This window comes from Dasypus novemcinctus, chromosome 10 (genome assembly GCF_030445035.2).
Source record: "Dasypus novemcinctus isolate mDasNov1 chromosome 10, mDasNov1.1.hap2, whole genome shotgun sequence".
Classification (NCBI taxonomy): Eukaryota; Metazoa; Chordata; class Mammalia; order Cingulata; family Dasypodidae; genus Dasypus; species Dasypus novemcinctus.
The window spans coordinates 32,141,421-32,162,701 of NC_080682.1; the positions used below are offsets into that span (position 1 = coordinate 32,141,421).

General features: G+C 37.4%; 1 pseudogene; it reads right to left on the reverse strand.

Annotated features, from left to right (window-relative positions):
* Window positions 1-11,898: 11,898 nt before the first annotated feature.
* LOC101438779 (olfactory receptor 4C6-like) lies at window positions 11,899-12,796 on the reverse strand (annotated as a pseudogene).
* Window positions 12,797-21,281: the final 8,485 nt, after the last annotated feature.

The following is a 21,281-nucleotide window of genomic DNA, read 5'->3' on the forward strand; positions in this document are numbered from 1 at the left end:
GGATGCTTTCTGTTTTCCAGTAACTCTTGGGTGTTGGCGAGCATGACATCTAAGAGATTGTTTTTATCATGTAGAATAGCAAGGGGCAGTGCCTTAACAACTTGGGCAGCGTAGGCGCTGTCGGTAAATATGTTTATTTTGATGATAGAGAAGGGTATGAAATATGGCATATTTCCCTTGTTGCACTGAGCCAGAATGCTTTTCTCACCAAATTTTATCAGGATGGCCTGACTGTTTTAGAATGGTTGTGCTATGAGTTTTGTTTGAGTCAGTGAAGACGAGAGGAGCGTTAGGAATGGGTGAAGGAGGCAAAGGCATATGGCCGGGCGGAACAGGGCAGAAGAGTGAGGCCAGTAATTAGTCTGTGCCTTGGAAGGTGGTTATCAATTTTTCCAGAGTAATTTTCTTTTAGTAATTGCATTTCAATGTTATATTGAATAAGGTGGTCTAATTGTTCTGTAGTGAAGGGCAGGATTAGAACATCAGGTTCAGAGCCATATAGGTGCACAGCAGTATGTTTTAGCTTTCTTCTTAACATACAGAGAGTGGTAATATGTGGTAATATGCTTAGATGACTGTATGCAAGTACAGGGGATTATACTGAAAGAGAACACCTGTAGGTGTTCCTTTAGTAGCTAAAACTACAGCTAATAAAGGGAGACATGGGTCAAACCTGTCCAGCGGTAAGTTGCTCAACTGTAAATTGAATTTTTGAATACGTTCAGTGGCAGGGGTATCTAGAATGCGTTTACTGCCGGGTTCAGGGTCACCTTTCAGGAGATCAAAGAATGGTCTGAGTTCATAAGTGGTCATATTAAGGTGTGGACCAATCCAGTTAATATCCCCACAAAGTTTTTGTAATTCAACTAGGGAGGTGATTTGTGGTAGTTGAATGGAAGTTGTTAAAGGTGTAATTTTATCTGTTATATGATATCCCAGAAATTGGAAAGGTGCATATATTTGGACTTTTTCTGGGGTTATCTGTAGCCCTAACTGGGCTAGATTGTGGAGGAGTACCTTGAAACAGATGTGCAGGTCATCTTGGTCAGGATGAGAGAGTAAGATATCATCCATGTAGTGAATAATTTGGCAGTATTCAGCTAGTGGGTATACTGCATGACAAATGAAGGATTGGCATATAGTAGGACTGTTTTTCATACCTTGGGGAAGAACTTTCCATTGGAAGTGCTGGGATGGGATGGCGTTGTTAATGGAGGGCACGGTGAAAGCAAAATATGGGTGGTCATCAGGGTGCAAAGGGATAGAAAAGAAACAATCTTTTATATCAATCACTATGACAAAATTGTCACAACAAATGGCAGAGGGATGCGGGAGGCCAGGCTGTAAGGACCCCATTTTTTCCATGTGTGCATTTATGGCTCTTAGATCATGGAGTAATCTCCACTTGTGTGAGGCTTTTTTCTGTATTACAAATATTGGCAAGTTATGGGGGCTAGTAGAGGGCTCTATGTGATCCGAGTCTAATTGTTGTTGAACTAGATCACAAAGGTGAGTAAGTTTATGTCGAGGCAGTAGCCACTGCTCCACCCAGATGGGGCTTTTAGTATCCCATCAGGGTTTTATTGGATCTGGTTTGCTTATAGTCAATAATGGTGGAGCAGTGGCCTTTAGAATTGGGGGGGGCTGGTTGGTAGTTAAAATTGCTCCGAGTTGTTGGAATATATCTCTGCCCCATAAAGTATTTTGTAAATTAGGCAGTACTAGCCATTTAAAGGAACCTGAATGACCCTCTTGGTCTGACCAAGGAAGTGGGTCACGTGATTGTTGAGACATTCTTAAACCTTCAACCCCTTGTATTATTGGGCCTAGGATTAACGACCAGGATGGATTAGCATCTTTGGTGCTTAAAACAGAAACATCTGCGCCTGTGTCTATTTGCCCTTTTATTTCTTTACCATGGACTGATAATGTCAGCCAGGCCTTCTGCTGCATTATAGGGATAGTCCAATAAATGCTAAAAGGGTTGTTATTTGCATTGCTTTCTGATTCTCTTGTTGTGCAAAAAGGGTCATTACCATTTCTATAGCCTTGTGAGTCCTCTCTTACTGGCAGGGCTGAGAGGTGCCCCAGAGGGAGTTTAAAGATGGGAGGGGGTGGCCATCAACGTCAGTTTTTGAATTTACAATCTCAATGAAACCCTTTTTTGCATCGGGGGCATTTGGTATGGGGAGCCTGATTGGGGGATTGGGAGTTTTGCTTTGATGGGCAATTATGGGCGAAATGCCCAGGTTGATTACAGTGGAAGCATTTACTTGGTCCAGTGCCAGCATTAATGGATAGGTGTTCTGCCAGTGCTGTGGCGAGAACAGTAGCTGAGCTAGAGCCGACATCCCTGCACGCAAGCACCCAATCCTCTGGAGTGCATTTTCTGAGTGGGGAAATAGCTTTACAACATTCTCTATTGGTGCCGTCCCACAGCAAATTAGAAATAAGGGCCTTTGCTGCATCGTCATGAGTGACTTTGCACTCCACTGCCTCTTTGACTCAACTATAGAAGCCAGCGAAGCATTCATTGGGCTTTTGGACTAATTAAGACATTTGAATGGGTGTACCTTTAGGATTTAGCTTGCGGAAGGCTCTGTGTGCACAAAGCCAGCATTGGTCAAAATAGGTTTCATCATTATCTGCCTGTGCTTCAGGAGAGGCAAATAGGCCTTCACCCTTTAGAGCGTCTACTGGCACAGGATTTTTTGAAGTTCTATTGTGTATGGCAAGAACTTCTGCTTCATTGTAGTAAAGAGCTTTCCAGGTGATATAGTCGCCTGGTGGTAGAATAGCTCAGGCTAGATTTTTCCAATCTGTAGGACAATTTTGCTGGTAGGATAGATTTTCCAACAGCATTTGGGCATAGGGGCTATTGAGGCCATCTTCTTGGACAGCCTTCCTGAGGTTTGAGATAGTTTTACGATCATGAGGGTACCAGGCATCAGGGCGCTCAGTACCGTGGTGCTGGTTTACAGGGAAGAGTTGGGGGGCAGAGAGAAATGAGGAAGTGCAGCAGGAGTTTTGAGAGGGCGTAGGGGCTTTAGCCTGCAGAGGGGCGGAGCTTTCCCGACTGTTGGGAGGAAATGAGGGAAGGCTCACCTAAGGGGAAGTACCTAATGGGGAGGAGCTGTGGCTTTCACTCTCAGCGGCTGAACTGTGGTTCCTGCCCTTAGGGGCTGGGCTCTCTGGCAACATGTCTGTTTGGTTTGTTAGCAAGTCTGAGCTCTGTGCTGGATGAGGAGGAGGGGATAACTCTTGCCTAGTATGCTCTTGTGAGTTGCACTCAGTAAAACTGATTTTTTCTGACTGGAACTCGGTTAGCGAAGAGTAAAGGGGCTCCCACGATGCATAGTGGTGGGGTGAATTGGTGCAGAGGTTGGGGGTATCAAGATCCCTGAGCAGTGGTGTTTGCTCTGAGGCCATTAGATCAGGGGGCATGGGAGGAGGTTCATCTGGTGGTGCGCCAGAAAGACAGGCATAGATAGCAAGTAGTGCAGGGATAAGGCCAAGTGGAAAAGTTTTGCCCTCATGAACCTCAGCAGAATGTACCCCTTTTAACAGTTTTGCCCAGGTGTGCGGGTCCCAGAGAGAGGCAGAAGAAAGCCACGGGTTAAAGCGTACAATAAGATCCCAATACTGACTGAGTTCCTTTTCTGAAATTTTTATGTGTCTACTAGCTAGGAGAGCATGAAGCGCTCGTGCTTGCGGCATCCTTGCAGAGGATGGGAGGTTGCCTATGATAGAACAGGGGGTCAGTCACCTGATAGTGGTGTATGACGCCATTCCCTGAGGTCCCCGATTGGTTGGACTGTCTCTATCCGTAGGCCCCACGTTGGGCACCAGATGTTGCAGGTTGACACTGCTACCGTTTTCCACAAGACTGAGGCATCCCCCAGGCTGGTGGGCTCGAACTAGTTGGCCCCCCAGGGGAGTGAGGATGGATATGGAGACTATGCACACTACAGAGACAGGGTTCTGGACCAAGTCTAACTTTATTACGTAAGAACAGCAATTTATAGTTCAGGGCAATAGGGAAGGGGGGCTAGGTGGTATTTGATTGGTGGGGATGAATATATGCCCAAACAAGGAGAAGGGTAAGCTATGGGGGATGGTTAGATCACGTAGGCTGAGCTTTTTCACGCCATATTCCCTGATTGGTGGGATCAAACAAAGGGAGAGGGGCTTGGAGAGGAGGAAGAAGACTTGGTGTAGCTGGACAGGGCTTGGTTGCCATTCTGTCTGACTTCGTGGTCAGCGGCCATTTTGTTTAGCTATGTGGTTGCCTTAGAGACAGCGTGTCGGCAACTGATAAGCTATGCCTTGTCGGCTTCGCACAGGGTGCTCTTGGGCACTTTTATTCCTCCTACAGTGGGGTAGAGAATGGGAAACAAAAGCTTAAAGTTTACAGCTTCCCGTTTGGAGTGGTGGAATTGTTTTGGTAATGAATGGTATTGATGATAGCAGAACACTGAGAATATAATTAACAGCACTGAAATATGCACCTGAATATAATTAAAAGGGGACATTTTTGATTGTTTATGTGATAACAGAATGAAAAGTTTTAAAATCTTACTTGGACCTGAACTATACAGTGAATCCTAAATTAAATCATAGACAATGAGTGTTAAACAGTTATAAAAACGGGCTATAAGCAATTGTAACTCATTTTCCACACCTATGCAAGTTGTTGTTATTGGGGTATTTTAAGGGAATCTTTATTTTATGCATGGTTGTTCTGTTAACCCTCAACTTTTATAATAAAGATAAACTAATAAAAATGAAAAAGAAAAAGTAAAAGAATAAGAAGAGATAAGAAAAGAACATCTACTCCCCAAACAAGAAGCCTTACAAATATTCAAAATTGTGGCATCCAATCTATAAAAATTTAAAAGAGCCCTCTTGAAATCTGCACTTCAGGGTCTAATCAGAAGCCAACTAACCTAAATGTACACATGAATTTAAATAAATATTGAAATGAAGGTTCTTGAAAAAAAAGTATAAAAAAGAGCAATCCTTCTTGGTATATGCCAAAAATAATTGAAAGCATGGACTCATCCTGATATTTATACTCAAACATTATTAGCGACATGATTCAGAATAGCTGAAAGGTGGCAGCAAATCAAGTATGCAACAACATATGAATAAACAAAATGTACTATATACACACAATGGAATATTATTCAGCTGTAAAAATGAATGAATTTTTGATACTTGCAACATCAGTAAACCTTGATCACTCCATGTTGAGTGAAATAATCTAGACACAAAAAAGAAAAATAATGGATACAGAGAACCATGTTGGAGTTGTAAGACACTTCAAAGTTCTGTTCTCCCATAAAATCTTTGAATGACTAACAAAAACTGGCAGAGGCATCTTCTTCAAAATGTCAGAAAAATAATGAAAGGGGTGCTATAAATGGGTAAATGCCAAATGAAGAAAATATAGCTTTAAACATAGTAGGAGAAACTTATGGTACTCTAACTGGCCACTCTCATAATGCCTTCATATTGTAATGTAGATCCAGCTTGCATTCCCATTTTGGTTCCTTATCTCTGTTCCAGAGGGAGTACAATATCCCCTTTGTGCACAGGGGTACCTTATATGGTTGACGATCTACCAGGTTGCAGCTTGAATGACTGATCCAGGAAAGTATTTACTGGTTGGCTCTCCTAGAACTTGCCATACAGGCAAAATCAGATTGTGGGCAGGTAAAGTGGTGTACCAAACAATTAAGTCAAAGTGGAATGAGGCAAAAGACTACTGAAATCTGGTTTCTGGGAAACAACAAAATTCTAAAGTCAATATCTATTTAAGGCCAGGATAAGACTCAGGCTTAGAAAAGAAGCCCTATACTTCACTTTCACCTTAAGCTGATATTCACGGTAGGCTAACTAAATGCTGAAGGAAAGCACCAGCCAATGCAGGACCATATTAAAGAGACCATAAAGATGTCTTTATTTATTTATTTTTATTTGGTTTGTTTGTTTTTGTTAGCTCCTGGAATTCAAGGAAATCTCTGTCTTTTTACTAACTGGATACAAATTTAAGGAGCTCATACATTAAAATATTAAAATGTGCAATGTTCAACAAAAATTACAAGACAATAACAACTACAAAAACCTACCAAGAATGAAAACAAAAACAAAGAAATCAAGCCCATAGAAAGGTACAATATAAAAATTCAGAAAAAATCAAAGAAGATCAGACTTTGGACAGACTGGACAGAGCTTAAAATAGTGAACTATTTTAAAATGGTATGGGCTAAAAATAATAATGGGCTAAAATAATAATGGGCTAAAAATAATAATGATCTCCAGGGGATGCAGAAAGATAAAGAAAAAGGTGAATAAAGAACTAAAGGATATCAGGAAAATGAATCAACAATATGAGAATCTGAATAAAAAGATATAAATTTTAAAAGGAAACAGAATTACTGGAGGTGAAAATCACTATAATTTAAATGAAAAAATTCCCTAAAGGGCTTCGAAAGCAGATTGCAGTGACAGAAGGGAGAATCAGTGATCTCAAAGACAAGACAATTGAAATTATTCAGGCTAAGAATCAGAAAGAAAAAAGAATGAGAAGAGTGAATAGAATTTAAAAGACCTGTGAGAAACGATTAAACTTACCAATGTATGCGTTACGGAGTCAGAATGAAAAGAAAGAGAGAAAGGAAAGAAGGAATCAAAGAAATAATTATAGAAAAATTGTCAAATTTAATTAAAGACTTGAAATCAAAGAAGTCAAAGGAACCAAAAGCAGGATAAACTTAAAATGGACCATGCTGAGCCCCGTAGTAGTCAAACTGTCAAATACCAAGGACAAAGAAGTTCCAAGAGAGAAGTAACATGGTATCAGATAGCCCCAACCAGAATAAGTACCAATTTCTCATCAGAAAACATGGGGAAAAGTCCATTCAGTTGCCAGACAAAGTGTGAAGTTATTTCCAAGTCTTATTTATTTAATTAAGAGAGAGAGGAAGATCATCTCATCTCTGGCACAAAAGTAGAGGGCATTCTTCATTGCTTCTCCAGTGCTGTCATCAGCATGATCTCAGGAGAAAAAATAAAGAGACAAAAATCCCCTCCTTGTTTGCCAACTGGCATTTTCATGGGATTTCTTTGAGAGGTTATAAACCTGTAGAATTGTCTTTCAGTTCTCCCCAGGGTTTGAAAATTCCTATTAGAATGATTTTCTATGACATGATTTCAAGAAATTTGACTTATTAAAATATTTGAAAAAATGTTATGTCCCCAAACAATTATTTTTCCTTGTTTCTTTCATTTAACTGCTCCAGAATTACTATGTGAAGGTGCTTTCTTTCCCCTCGATATTCAAGAATAAAATGTTGTATATATTGGTAAGGAATATAGTATATTTTTACCAGATTCAGGACAAAACACGTGCTTAATAAATGCAAGAGCTGAATTCTGGGACACAGCACAGCATCAATCTATGAGGACAAGTGTTGTTCCTGGACTGGGATTACAAAGGCAGTTTATTTTAGGTAGAAATGTGCAGCAATATAAAGAGTCATCCAAAGTGTTATTTTTATCTCTCAACAATTAATTTTGATAGTCCATGTCTATATATATATTATATATATTTATGTTTTTCTTTCATAATTGAGATTTTATTGTTTTGAAACTCAGCAGAGACATTGTATACAATTTGTACCTACTTAATGTACCAACTGAAAACCTAAAAAGCCATATAGTCATTTTTTCTAAAGTTTTCTCAGTGACTTTTCAGCTTAAAATTTGGAGGCAAGTTTTCTTTAAGAGGATATCAAATACCAATATTTTCAAATGTTGATAAGCTGTTACATCTTTAAGACCCACTAATTTACAATTTAATACCATATATACATACTGACTTGCACTTTCAGAATATATCCACTTATTCAATAATCCATTCTCCCCTATCAATTTAAAATTCTATCATCATCATGTATTAAATAATAGAATTTATACTAAATTTCTAAGATAGATGGCTTAATTTCTTGGTAATTTCTTTTGTTCTTTAGAAATCTTTAGTGCAGGGCCTATAGCAAAACATTTACAAACCAGAACTTTAAGATATTTTCTGATACCTAATAGATTAGTCTTCCATCTCTATTCTCTCTCTTTCTCTCTCTTTTTTTTTTTTTATTATTATTAAGGCTATTCAACCATAGGCACACATTCATATACATTTTAGAATTATCTTATCAATTTCCATGAAAAAAGACTTTGTCATTTTCTTTTTAAGTAATTCATCATAGAATTGATGTCCCTAAAATAGGGTCTCCCTTAGGGTGTGCATAATCACACAAATAACTTTTGTAAGATACCTGCCAATTTAAAAAAATATTTAAAAATTATATACAATTTTCCATTGCTAGGATCAAAACAAGTCTATAGAACAACAACTGTACATCTACTCTATTTTCCATTCCCCAATCCTGGGAATTCTGTGATGGTTATGTCCTTTCTACCTCTAATTGAGAGGGAGCTTAAATCTCATGGGGCAGATGGATGGGACTTTCTCACTTGCAGTTGTGGACTCTCTCTGTTCCTTGAGATGGACATTGTCCATCATCATCTCCATGTTAGCTGTCCTGGATGAGTCCAATGAACTGGAGAGTAGGTGTTGCAGATATAAGTCATTGTGTATCTTGTAATAACTTGCAAAAATGTGTGGGAGAGAGTGTAAACTACAATGTAAACTATAATCATCACTTAGTGGCAATGCTCCAACATGAGTTCATCAATTGTGGCAAATGTACCACACTAATGAAGGATGTTGTTGATGAGGAATATGTGGGAGGGCTAGGAAGCAGGACATATGGGAATACCTTATATTTTTTCTGTAATATTTATGTAATCTAAGTTTCTTTTTTAAAAAAATTAAAAAGTATATTAAAAACTAAAAAAAATAAAAACCATAAACAATTTGACCTAAGAAAATATTATAAAATCCATGGGTCAGTGAGATAATACTATATTTATTGACACAGATTTAAACCTGTAGGAAAAGAGGTTATTATTCATTTGTTTATTGTACAATCATAACATAGAAGTGTCTTCCTGGTGCACAGACACCTCTCTTTCTGCTGAAGTACAGGAACTATCTCATTTTGTTCTCTTTGAAGCCTGTGTGGATTGAAATAATTCCTTTGTATTAATATAACACAGGCCAAAATTTTGGTGGTGTAAACCAACAGAAATCTATTCTGTCACAATTCTGGAGACTGGAAATCTAAAATCAAGATGTCAGAAGAGCCATTCTCTCTTTGAAGCTTATAAATGAGAGTCTGTCCTTACCTCTTCCTAGCTTCTGGCAGCTACCAACAATCCTTGGCATTTTTTGATTTATAGCAGTGAAACTCCAATCTCTGCCTTATTGTTCACATGGCCTTCTTCCCTGAGTCTCTCTGAAGGTGTCTAACTCTTCTATACACAAGGTCACCAGCCATATTGGTTTAGGATCCACTTGAATCCAGTTTGGACTCAATTGCTCATATCTTCAAAGATTTTATTTCCAAATAGGTCATTCATGGTGCTGAAGGTTAAGACTTGTAATTATATTTTGGGGGCATACATTCAACCCATAACATTCCCATTGGTCCTTAATAGCATTTATTTGATGCTCTTTATTTACATCATTACTCCTGATTCTGTGTCAATCATTTGGTGATACCTAAGTACTGGCTTCCAATGACTTTCTCAAGGACTACTTTATTGATGATGTATGCAGTTGTAATTCTGATAATCACAGTACAGTTTAAGGAAAACAATTATTCATCCCCTGGTCATGTTAAATTAACTGATCATAATTTCATAGCATAAGTATAGAACCACACACCTTCTACGAATGTTGTCTTTTAAATTCTTCAGGCCATAATCACTGCATTTCTGGAATGTGATGTCCCTCATTGGACATGGCTTAAAACCAATGAAGGAGAATGCAATATCACCACATCCATCAGTGGCCAGATAGGACATCAGTTGGAAAGGCACTATGCACTGCAGAACAATGGTCTTGAAAACCACTGTAGAAGATAGGTGCAGCTATGCTGGAAGAACTGTTTGAAACATGCCACAAAGTCTGTGAAAGGACTGGGGCAACTACCCTGGGTGCCAGAGAGTGAGATGCATAACAGGGAAGAACCATCACCATCACCAGCTTCAGTACTATAAATGGCAACACATTTATGTTGGAGCATGGATAAATGGGAATTGGTAAAGCTCATACCCATGACCTAAGGACAAGAGTCAGCAAAAAGTGATTTCTAGCCTAAATCCCTAGAACTGTCCTCTATCACCCAAAATCAGAATGTCAGCACCATTCTGGTAAAGCAGGGTAGAACAATCCTATGAAAGAAATAAAGAGTCAGCCTGCAGTCATTTTGTTGACAGGTCACCTTCCTGGAACCAAGGTCCCTGCCACAGGGCTGGGGATAATGTCATTGGTTCAAAATCCAGAGTACCCTATAAGGGAGAAAGAGGAACAGGGTCCAAAAATTTGGGTCCAAGATAGGGTGTTACACCCAGAAGCCATTATAGATTCTAACCAGTCCCAGGACTTAGAGGAGATCTTGGGAATTTTCACAGAATTCACTCCATGGTATAGTGCTGAGGATAGAACCTTGTTTGCCCAGGTCTAAGGGAAGTACTGCTTAAAATATTGGTCATTACAAAATGAACACCTTGCTGCATACAAACTGGGAGGTTCCAACCTCTAAATTTTTATATGTGTTTATTGTTCCCTTCTTCTTTCCCAAATATTTAATTATCAAATGTCAAAAAAATTAATTTAGATTCATATTCATTTAGTAATATAAATTAAGCACCTACTAAGTGACTGGCAGTGTTTCAACCACTGAGTTTCCAGCAGGAATGAATAAACTTAATCCCTACCCTAACACAGATTACAATTTTGAGAAAAATAGAGAGAAAATAAAAGTCAACAAAAATTCTAAGTTATAATTTGAGGTCACCGATATTAAGTACATAAATAGAATGAAGAGTATAGAATAACATAGAGAAAGCTATGGGGAAAGACTTCCCTGAGGAGTTTGGAGTTGGTCTGAAAATGTGAAGAAATGAGAGGACTCCACCCAGGCAATGCATCTGAGAAAGAGGATTCCAGCAGAGAGAAGAGTGAGAACAAAAGCCCTGAACTGGGTCTTGCAGACTGAAGCTTGTTCCCTATAAAGTCATGTTCAGGTACCAATACCTGGTCCTGTAGGTATGAACACATTTGCAAATATGACCTTTGAAGATGTTATTAGTAAGGTGTTCTCAAACTGATTAAGGGTGGGCCTTAATCCAATGTGGCTAGAGACCTTATAAGCAAAAGAAATTGTACAGAGAGAAATCCACAAGTGTAGCCAGGAATGGATGTCAACAGAACACAAGAGAGGAACGAAAGTCGCTGCCATGTGCATTGCCATGTCACAGAGAAGTCAGGGAACCTCAAGAATGCTAGTCAGCTATAAAATACTAATTCCAGGAGAAAGCAAACCTTCTGGCCTCTGAAACTGAGAGCCAAAAAATTCCTGTTGTTAAACCAACCCATTGCATGGTATATTAGCTAAGAAACTAATATACCAGGGAATGCTTGGATTGTTTAAAAGATGATTTTTTTAAAAAAGGAAAAATAAGGAAAAATAAAAGAACTGTGGCCAGAGTCCTGTGAGAAACAGAATAGAGTACAAAATGTATTGGAGATATCAGCAGAAACATGGTTAGGGAGAACATTGCATCATAACCTCATATGAATGTATATGAGATGCAGCTGACTACTGGGTATGCAATGGATTAGAGTCAATTGTAAGGGTAAGTCATCAATGTATGTGAAGAAAAGGTTTGTTTTTAGCATATAAGCTAGTGACCATTCAGGGTTTCTCATTTAATCCAGAGTTTCCTCATGGCATTCTTCACCTCTGCATTCCTCTGGGTATAGATCAAGGGATTTAAAAATTGTAAAGGACACAGTCTTTGCTTTGTCTTTAGGGTACGTGGCCACAGGTCTCACATACAAGAAGATACATGGCACAACGAACAAGATGAGCACTGTGAGAAAGGAGCTACAGGTGGAGAGGGCTTTGCACTGCCCTTCAAAGCTGCAAGACTTCAGAGAGCAGAGGATGACAATGTAGGAGGAAATAAGCATAAAGAAGATGGTCAAACACATCACCCCACTGTTGAGGATGACAAGGAGACCCAGGATGTGGGTGTCCATACAGGCCAGTTTCAACAATGGAAATATATCATACATAAAGTGATCAATGACATTGGGGCCACAGAAGGGTATTTGGTACATAAAGAGAAGTTGTATCATTGCATACATAGATGCCCCAACCCAGGCCATTCCCAGCAGCAGGCAGTATACTCAAGAACTCATGATGATCTGGTAGTACAGGGGCTTACATATGGCCAGATAGCAGTCATAAGCCATAACAATGAGAAGGATGATCCCCACACCACCAAAGAAATATTCTGCAAAGAGCTGGGTCCTGCAGCCTTCCAGGGAGATGGTAGTGCTCTCAGAGAGGGGGTCTACAATCACCTTGGGGGAAATGACGGAATAGTAGGTGATATCCATGAGGGACAAAGAAGTAAGGAAAAAATACATAGGTGATCTCAGACTACAACTTGTCATCATGATTACCACAATGAGTAGGTTTCCCATCACTGTGGCCACATACATGATTAGAAACACAGGAGAGAATATTTTCCACAGCTTTGGATTCTTTGTAAGACCCAAAAGAATGAATTCTGCCACATAGTTTTGACTCTCCATTTACTATGTGGTTATGTAAGCACATCACTATAGTTGGAAAATCTGCAATAGCAATATGATTTTTAATTAGTAATCATTCATTGTCTTGGGCAATTTGTGAGTTGTTTCATCCCCTTCTGACCTATTACTTTTCTCCATTTCTACTGCAAACAGCTGCTCACAATCATAGTCTGGCAGCAGCTTGATTCCACTGAATCCTCCTAACGTCTCCTCAATTTTCTCATGAATTCATCTCTTGCTTTCTGTCCTGGCACTTGCAATTTGAGCCACTTTGGGGATCCTACTTTATCATTCTCATGCATATGCATACCTGGAAATATGTGGGAGTTAACACTTCCCAGGGAAACACTTGCTTATTAGGACTTAAGGACCAGTGAAAAAATGCTAATCGGCTTAACAAATTATTGGGTTAAATTCCATTCCTTACCATTTTTCACTCTTACTAGTGCCTCTATTCAATTTTGCAAGAGAAAATACCTCCAAACAAGTCCTTCTCTCAGCCTCTGTTTCTGGGAAACCCAGGCTGGGGCGCTGACCTTCATTTATCACCAGGTATATTTAAGAACTTGTACAATTTCATATAAATTCATTAATTTATTTCAAATACTTAATGAACACCTAGAATATGCTACTTTTTTTTAAAGATTTATTTATTTATCGCCCCCCCCCTCCCCCTCCCGTTGTCTATTCTCTGTGTCTAGTTTCTTTGTCCGCTTCTGTTGTCAGCAGCACAGTAAGTGTGGGTGCTGCCATTCCTGGGCAGGCTGCTCTTTCTTTCGTGCTGGGCGGCTGTCCTTACGGGCGCACACATGGGGGTCCCCTATGCGGGGGACACCGCTGCGTGGCACGGCACTCCTTGCGTGCATCAGCGCTGCGCATGGGCCAACTCCACACGGGTCAAGGAGGCCCGGGGTTTGAACCGGGGACCTCCCATGTGGTAGACGGACTCCCTAACCACTGGGACAAGTCCGTTTCCTAGAATATGCTACTTGAAATACTACAAGATAGATACGCCATATAACAAGAGCTCTCCACTTTTAAAGAAATTTACTCTTTCCACCTATATGTCTTCCTTTACAAATTAGTTTATTATTATTGTAACTACTATTAATATTATCACATACAGCTAATATTTGATGAGAACCTGCCGTGTCTCAGGTGGTGGAATCATCCATGAAATATTTTCCTCATTTTATAGATAAAATACTGAGACTAAGAGGAGCAAAAAATGACTGAATTCAAATCCATCTTTTCAGGGTGCTTAATATGTGTGAAACACTGTGTTTCATGATATAATTTTCACAGCAATCCAGTGAGATAGATTGATAATTCCTGTGCCCATTTCCTTCAACAAGACAATTGTGTAATTCTAACACACAGTTCTAACATGTTCTAGTTTTATATAAGAACAAACTAATAGTAAAGCTAGAAATCACAATCATTGACTTTATTTTCAATTGGTGCTAATCATTTTCCAGATGTACCACTGATTACAGAAACTAAAACCTTGAGTTTTTTTCTCTGTTCTAGGAATGCCCAGACCCACAATTTAATTGATAACGATCTCTGCACATGAATCTGTATCAATGTAAATTGTTCCTTTTCTTTCTTATGAAGTAGCATCTCCAGATGGAACAAAGGATTCTAAAGGATAATAAAAATAACAAAAAACAACGCATTTGTTTTCCACTCACTGTGTGCCAGCAATGTGGCTCCTCAGTCATATGCATTATCCATTTTTCATGTCATTCAAGGTGGTTACTATTATAAAATCCATCTTGCAGATGAGGGAACTGAGGTTTGGAGACATTCAGCCTCTTATGTAAGATAAGTGGGGATAATGAATCCAGGTAGTTTCATTTTGAATGACACATTCCTAACTATTGCACTCTACACACTGAAGAAATGAACAACAGTCTCTACCAGTTAAATGCCATAGCCATTGCAGCCCAAAACAAATTGTATGTTTAAAAAAGAAACAAACAAACAAAAATCCAGCTTCATTAAGTAGAAAAATTCTTTTTAATATGGGTATTTAGTTAGAGACTGTCATTCTGATGGAATACATTAGAGGACTTTTTAAAATGGGGATATAAATTATATGTTCTCTAAGACATCTAAATACTCAGAGTCCCATTCTTAATATCCTTCTCCATGCTAAACAAAGTATACCACTTCCTGAAGACTCTTTACAAAACTTCACTGTGGACTAAACTCAGACTCTCCCATGATGAGTCTGTGAACTTCAACAGTTCTTGAAGAGTCCTCATGAAGTAGAAGGAATGCTTTCTTGGAAATCAGAATAACTGAATTTGTTCTAGATTGTCACTCTACCTCCCTAGGACACCTTGTTTCATTGCTCATCCCTGTGGTCTTTTGTTCCCTCAACAGGAATAAGAAATAGTTGTGGATGATCAGTGGAACATCAGAGGCTCAAAGAAGGCATCAGGGATGATGACCTTTTCAAACCTAGCAGCATATCTCTTATTTGCATTGACTATTCACGCTTCCAAGTAAGATTTCCTTTGAGTCATCTCATGATATAATATTTTTAAACAACATGCAGTAGAATAGATAAAAATATTCCTTCTGTCTTAAATGAATATATCACACTTCCCTTATGACTACTAGTACATATCTGAACTTCTCAGTCTGACATTTAAAACCCTCCCCAATACAATCAACCTCCTCTTTTGTACTCCTCCTTCCTACCACAGACAGGCCCATCTCTTTACTACCAAAGCAGACACCTCAGCCTGTTTTATACAGTGGCAATGGTCATGGATTCAGAGTGAACAGACAGCTTCTCATCCCAGTCAGGTCACTTTTTGGCTATGTATCAACTTTTCTAACCTTCAAATCCTGCAAAAATAAAATATTGCAATTATAAAGTCCTAATTATCTCTTTTAATTGCTATGAAATGATATGAAATAGGAACAATTATTATGCTGTTTCTCAGATGCAGTGAATGAGGGTTAGAGAAATTATGAAACTTGCTTAAAATTTTCTGGCAGATTCATATTTCAGGGTGCTAACCACCATCTTCTGCATCCTCTCCAAGAATTTTATGTTCTGCATCACCACATTGTTCTGAAGATCAAAGTTAGTAATAAGCATGAGATTCTATGGAGAGCACTATCAAAATATTCCTTGTGATTGTTTTTCATCCCTGTCAGTTGCTGACTTCCTGCTGCCTCTGACCATGCCCTTTGCTATCAACCAAATCTATCACCATTCAGCTCTTCCTTCCAATGTTTCCTCTTGCCATCATAATCTTGAGGGTTTGTTATATGCACCTGTATAGTTTTGTACTGTTTTGGCAATAATTATCTTCTCAGCTCAAATTTTATATCAATTTCATATTGGTCTTATCTCTTTATGTGGGTGCTTAGGCATAGCAAATTCTGTCTCAATTCACTAAATTCTTAATGCTGCACTGTGTACATACTAGCCCTGTAATTAAACCCATGAAATTGAATTCATACAAAGAAAACTTCACTTGCATTGAACATGACCACAGTGGTACAAGTCCCTGCCTCCCTAAATGAGCTTGCCATTGTTAAGAGTTACCTGCTCTTCTATTGGCATCTAGGCTCAAAACTCCAATTTATCATCCTTAACATTTACAATCATAGACATGCATTAACAAAACCCACCTGCTAAACCATACCTTGCACATCCAGTTCAGGGTTGAATCATTGCTATCATATCATCTCTATAACATTGTTTTTTTTTTTTTTTTCTTTCTGTAGAGAGTCCCAGTGAAAGACCATCACTCACAGTACTATTGAAAGGAAGTAGGGAATTACATTTTTTTTCAATTGTCTATTACCTAGATAGTAAATATTTCTAAAGTTCAATAGTATGGCAGACAGTTTGGAGGATACAAGGAAATGTCCTATCCTTAAAGATGACAACAAAATTTGCATAAATGAAATAATGTACAAACAATATAAGTTCCAGAATTGAAAGATATCAGTATGTGACCTATCCATTTTAAAGAATATGAAAGGGTTAGGCCTTGATTGGAGAAATTAGAAAGGTGAAAGGAAAGTGAACAGTAAGGGCAACAGCATGACAAGGCATGAAAAGAGAAAAGGCAAATATGATGTATATAACCAAAGATAAGGATTTGACATCAACTAAACCTGACTTTGTTGTGGACCTTCCAGGGATGGAATTGACTAGAAGTTATACATTTCCTCTAATTTTCAGTTTTTTGTTTTGTTTTCAGTATTATTATAACACACATATAAAGTGCCTGGCCCTATGGTTAAAATTTAATGTTTTGACTTATAAACATTAAAGTATACTAAAAAGGTAGTATAGACATTCAGGCATTAAAATGACTGTCATATTGTAGACATATCATAAAACTTAGCCGCATACATTCCTAGGTGCAGGTCGTCTTGAGCAGATGTACCTAACTAGACCACAGTTCATTTTGGTCTGTAGTGAGACAATGTAGTGAGAACTTTAGTCTTAACAAAATCTCTGCAAGTACTTCCAAGTACCTACTCTATGACTGATAACGTCTCTGTGCCTCAGATTTATTCTCTATAAAATGGGAAATTAACGTTCTTTGTCTGAAATAGTAGTTGTAAGTATTAAATGATGTTTTCATCATTTGGATGCTTGGCGCAGCATTCCATTTCTTTTACCAGAATGAGAGGTGCCAATCACCACGTTAAACAGATCGTCTGTCTTCAGGCTTTCAACAAATGTGTCTACCTCTATTAAATGCCCAGATGATTAACAGGATATTATGACTCATCAACCCTTACCAGTATTCATGATTTGAAATGTCTTTAAAAGTCAAATCTTTAAAAACCATTTTCTAAACGAGCCTGCAGTTCTAACTGAAAAAGAAGCCATTTGAATAAAACTGAAGGGATTTTTTTAATTGCTGTATGTATACATTATAAAAGTAAAGCATTGCCTTGGAATGGTAGAGTAATTGAAAGTTTAATGTCAAAGGGCCACTCTCAACCGCAAAACTCACTCAATTCTGTATTAGTAGTTTATTTCATGATATTCAGATATGCATTTTTAAGTAGGCTTATTGTATATGTATACTGATTTTTGTATCTTACACTATAAAATATGTAAGAATAGTATCAAAATATATATTTTGTATCAGCACTTGAATATTTTATTTTAACAACTTTCGTGTACATTATTTGACTTCAGTATTTATTAATTTTCCATTTTAATTGCCATATATAATTCTACTTTATGTTTGCACCGTTATTCACTTAACCAGCTCATTTTTGCCTGGTATTTATATTATTTCTAATACTCTGCCTTACAAGTATGCTATAATGAATATCCTTTTACAGGCGTCTTTACTTACTAGGTTTGAATATTTCTGTTGAAGAAATTCCTAGGAACATCATCACCAAGTCAGAGTATGCATATTTTACCTTTAACATATTTTGTAACATTACTCTCGCAAAATTCTATACCACATTTTTTCCACAGTAGTATACTAAGTGGTCATTTCCCCCTCTAGCCTTACTAATACTAAATACTATCAATCTTGTTTATGTCCATTGAACAATATGGTGAAAAATAACTCGCTTTAATTTTTCATTCATTCATTCATTCATTCATACATTCATGTAATTTCACTGATGCCATAAACAAGATCACATAAGCAAGAAATTGTTATTGGTCTCCAGATAAAACCAAATAAAGTACAATGTAATATTTAAAGAGACATACTGTCTGTCTAAATGCAGATATCCATATCAAACTAAAATAATAATAATAATAATAATGATAATAAATTGCTAGGCACATGGACCAGGCATTTTGCTAGTTACTTTACATGTATTATATAATTTAATCCTCACACCTGCATATGATGTGGCACATTTTACAGCTGAAAAAGAGGAAAGTAATTTCCTCAAGGCCATGCAGTTAATAAGCAACAGAGCCTGGATTTGAATCTAGGAATTTGACATTATACTAGGCATGTTTTTCCTGTATTTGAATTTTTTATGGAGATAAGTAATTTCTCCAATAAAATCCTGGATAATAATTTAAGTGTGTTAGCAACTGTTTGGTGACTGCCTTAGATTATCACCAATGAACCATCAGTGGTCCTGTGTCCTTTGTGAGGCCTATTCCCTGCGTACACGCACCATCAATAGTACATGTCTCTAATTAAGGCCTTTAAACAGGCTATTTCTGTTGGTAAATTCTCCATAATTTACTTTGCTTTCCTTGAATGATGAGACCTAGTTCATAGAGATGGAATTATCTACAATAGTGTCTTTATAGAATGGAAATTATTATACCATTTTAGATAGATTCAATGTTTTCTTGGAATTCTTTGGAAGGGGGACTTAATCCAGAGACAACCTTTCATGATTTCACCATGGTATCTCCAATCAAATTACCTGCACCTTCTCCAGTATCACTACTACCACCCTTATAAGCAGAGTAGCAGAGCTCCCCACAAATAAATGTGTGCTTTTATATATATATTGTTAGACAAGTACAGAAAAATTTCAACTCATCCTTACATTAAAAATGAAAAAGAGATCTAATGTATCATTAATTAAAACAAAGAAAAATCCTGAATAAGTTCCTACATAGAGGATTTTAGTAGAAAAACAAAACTTAAAGTACCTTGTTAAAAAAGGAAAGTAGAAAATAGAGTTAAATAGGTAAAGACAGATAGATATGAGACAGAGAAATAAAGATATGAATGAAAAAGGGAATCAGAAAATCTCTCTGAATCCATCCTAGACACACCAGCTTTTTCCATGACTCCCCTTACTTATAGCATATCTCTGAAATGGATAAAAATCTTTAATTTGCTCAGCCTTGTGATCTGGATAGAGACCAAAATACACTTACTTTTTTTATATTTTTTCAAAAGAGATGAAATTAATCAAGATAATTTTTTTTCTTAGCTCAAGGCTCTCCATAATGTGACCACAATTTGTATAAACAGATACAATGTTCAATTATTAACACATTTAAATTATCATACAATTGTGTATTGTTTAGGTGATTCAAATATTTCAAAAAATTTAAAATAGCAGCTCAAATTAATAGGAACTTGATTAATGTTCAAATAAGTTTCTAAATCCACATCTAAAGCTCAGGATAGGATCATTTCTGTGAGCTTTCAAAACTCAGCCAGTTACCCAACAGAACCAGGATATAGAAGGTGGAAAATTGTACAAATCAATTTTCTAGGATTACATCAGCCTAACTAAATATCTGATCACAAATTGAATTTACTTACATGAAGTTTCTTTTACAGAAGACCTTGGAATCATGACACATTCTCATTGCAACTTGGTTATTCCAAGTGTGAAGTGAATAAATCAGGTCCTATGCATGGTACAAATAATCCAATCATTTAATGAGAAGTTATTTTGATAGAACTAAAGTATCCAGTGATTTTAAAGAGAGATTTAACGTAGCTATTCTAATTGCCCATGGAATTAAATAAGAAATAATCCTTGTACTTGGCAAAAGAATTTAAATGTCATCTAAATAGGCAAGGTTGCCAAAAAAGCAAGCCAGGTAAGCTACTTATAAAATCATTCAAGGGACTGTGACTCATTTTACTGTATTTAAGTTTATTTTGAAAATAGTTTGCAATTCATATCTTAAAAGAAACAACATTAATAATATGCTCTCCTTTGGGTAATGAGTCTGGACTAAAAGAGGGCAGAGTGCCATTTTCAAAAGTGGTGAAAATCTGCAGACTTGCATCACTCCAATTACATCCCTTTGAGGTTGGGTCTCTACTGACTGATGCACTCATTGTAATGCCAGGGAATTCCCACACACCTCTGTACTGGTAGATGGTTCCCAGCGGCTCCATTTCACGGGAACGGGGCCAAGCTAATGCTTCACAAGCACAAAAACAAACCATGATATTAACCATTCAATTAGTTGCCCCAGAAATAAGCTCTGTCCTTTGATGAAAGAAGAGCCACACATGATCAATCCCCCTGATCATATGGATGAAGAAAAGCAATATGATTATTTCTTGGTCACTTAGCACATAGCAGGACTGAATTTTTCAATCACCTAATTTAGTGTTTATTTTACCTAAGACTATTATTAAAATTAAGCCAATCTGACTGCAGGATAGTTAGCATTATTAAAGTTTAAAACATGTATCTCAGCTAGGAAAAATAAAACAATTCTTTCTTATTCATAACAAATACTATTCTCAAATAATGTATTTTCGGTTTAGAAACATTTGGAGTTATAGCCTTCATTCTTTCTCTACATTCAGTAATAAAGTAAAATCCTATATTTACAATATACTTCACAGGTTATATTTTAATTTTTTCATTGATACATTTGACCTAACATTCTGAGAACTCTGAGAGAGAAGATTCTTAATTTTACAGAATATAATCCTTATAGGTGATGGTCTATAAAACTGCATCATTACTAAAACTCTGAAATTACTCCACATTCTTGCCTAAACATTCAGACATATGTCAG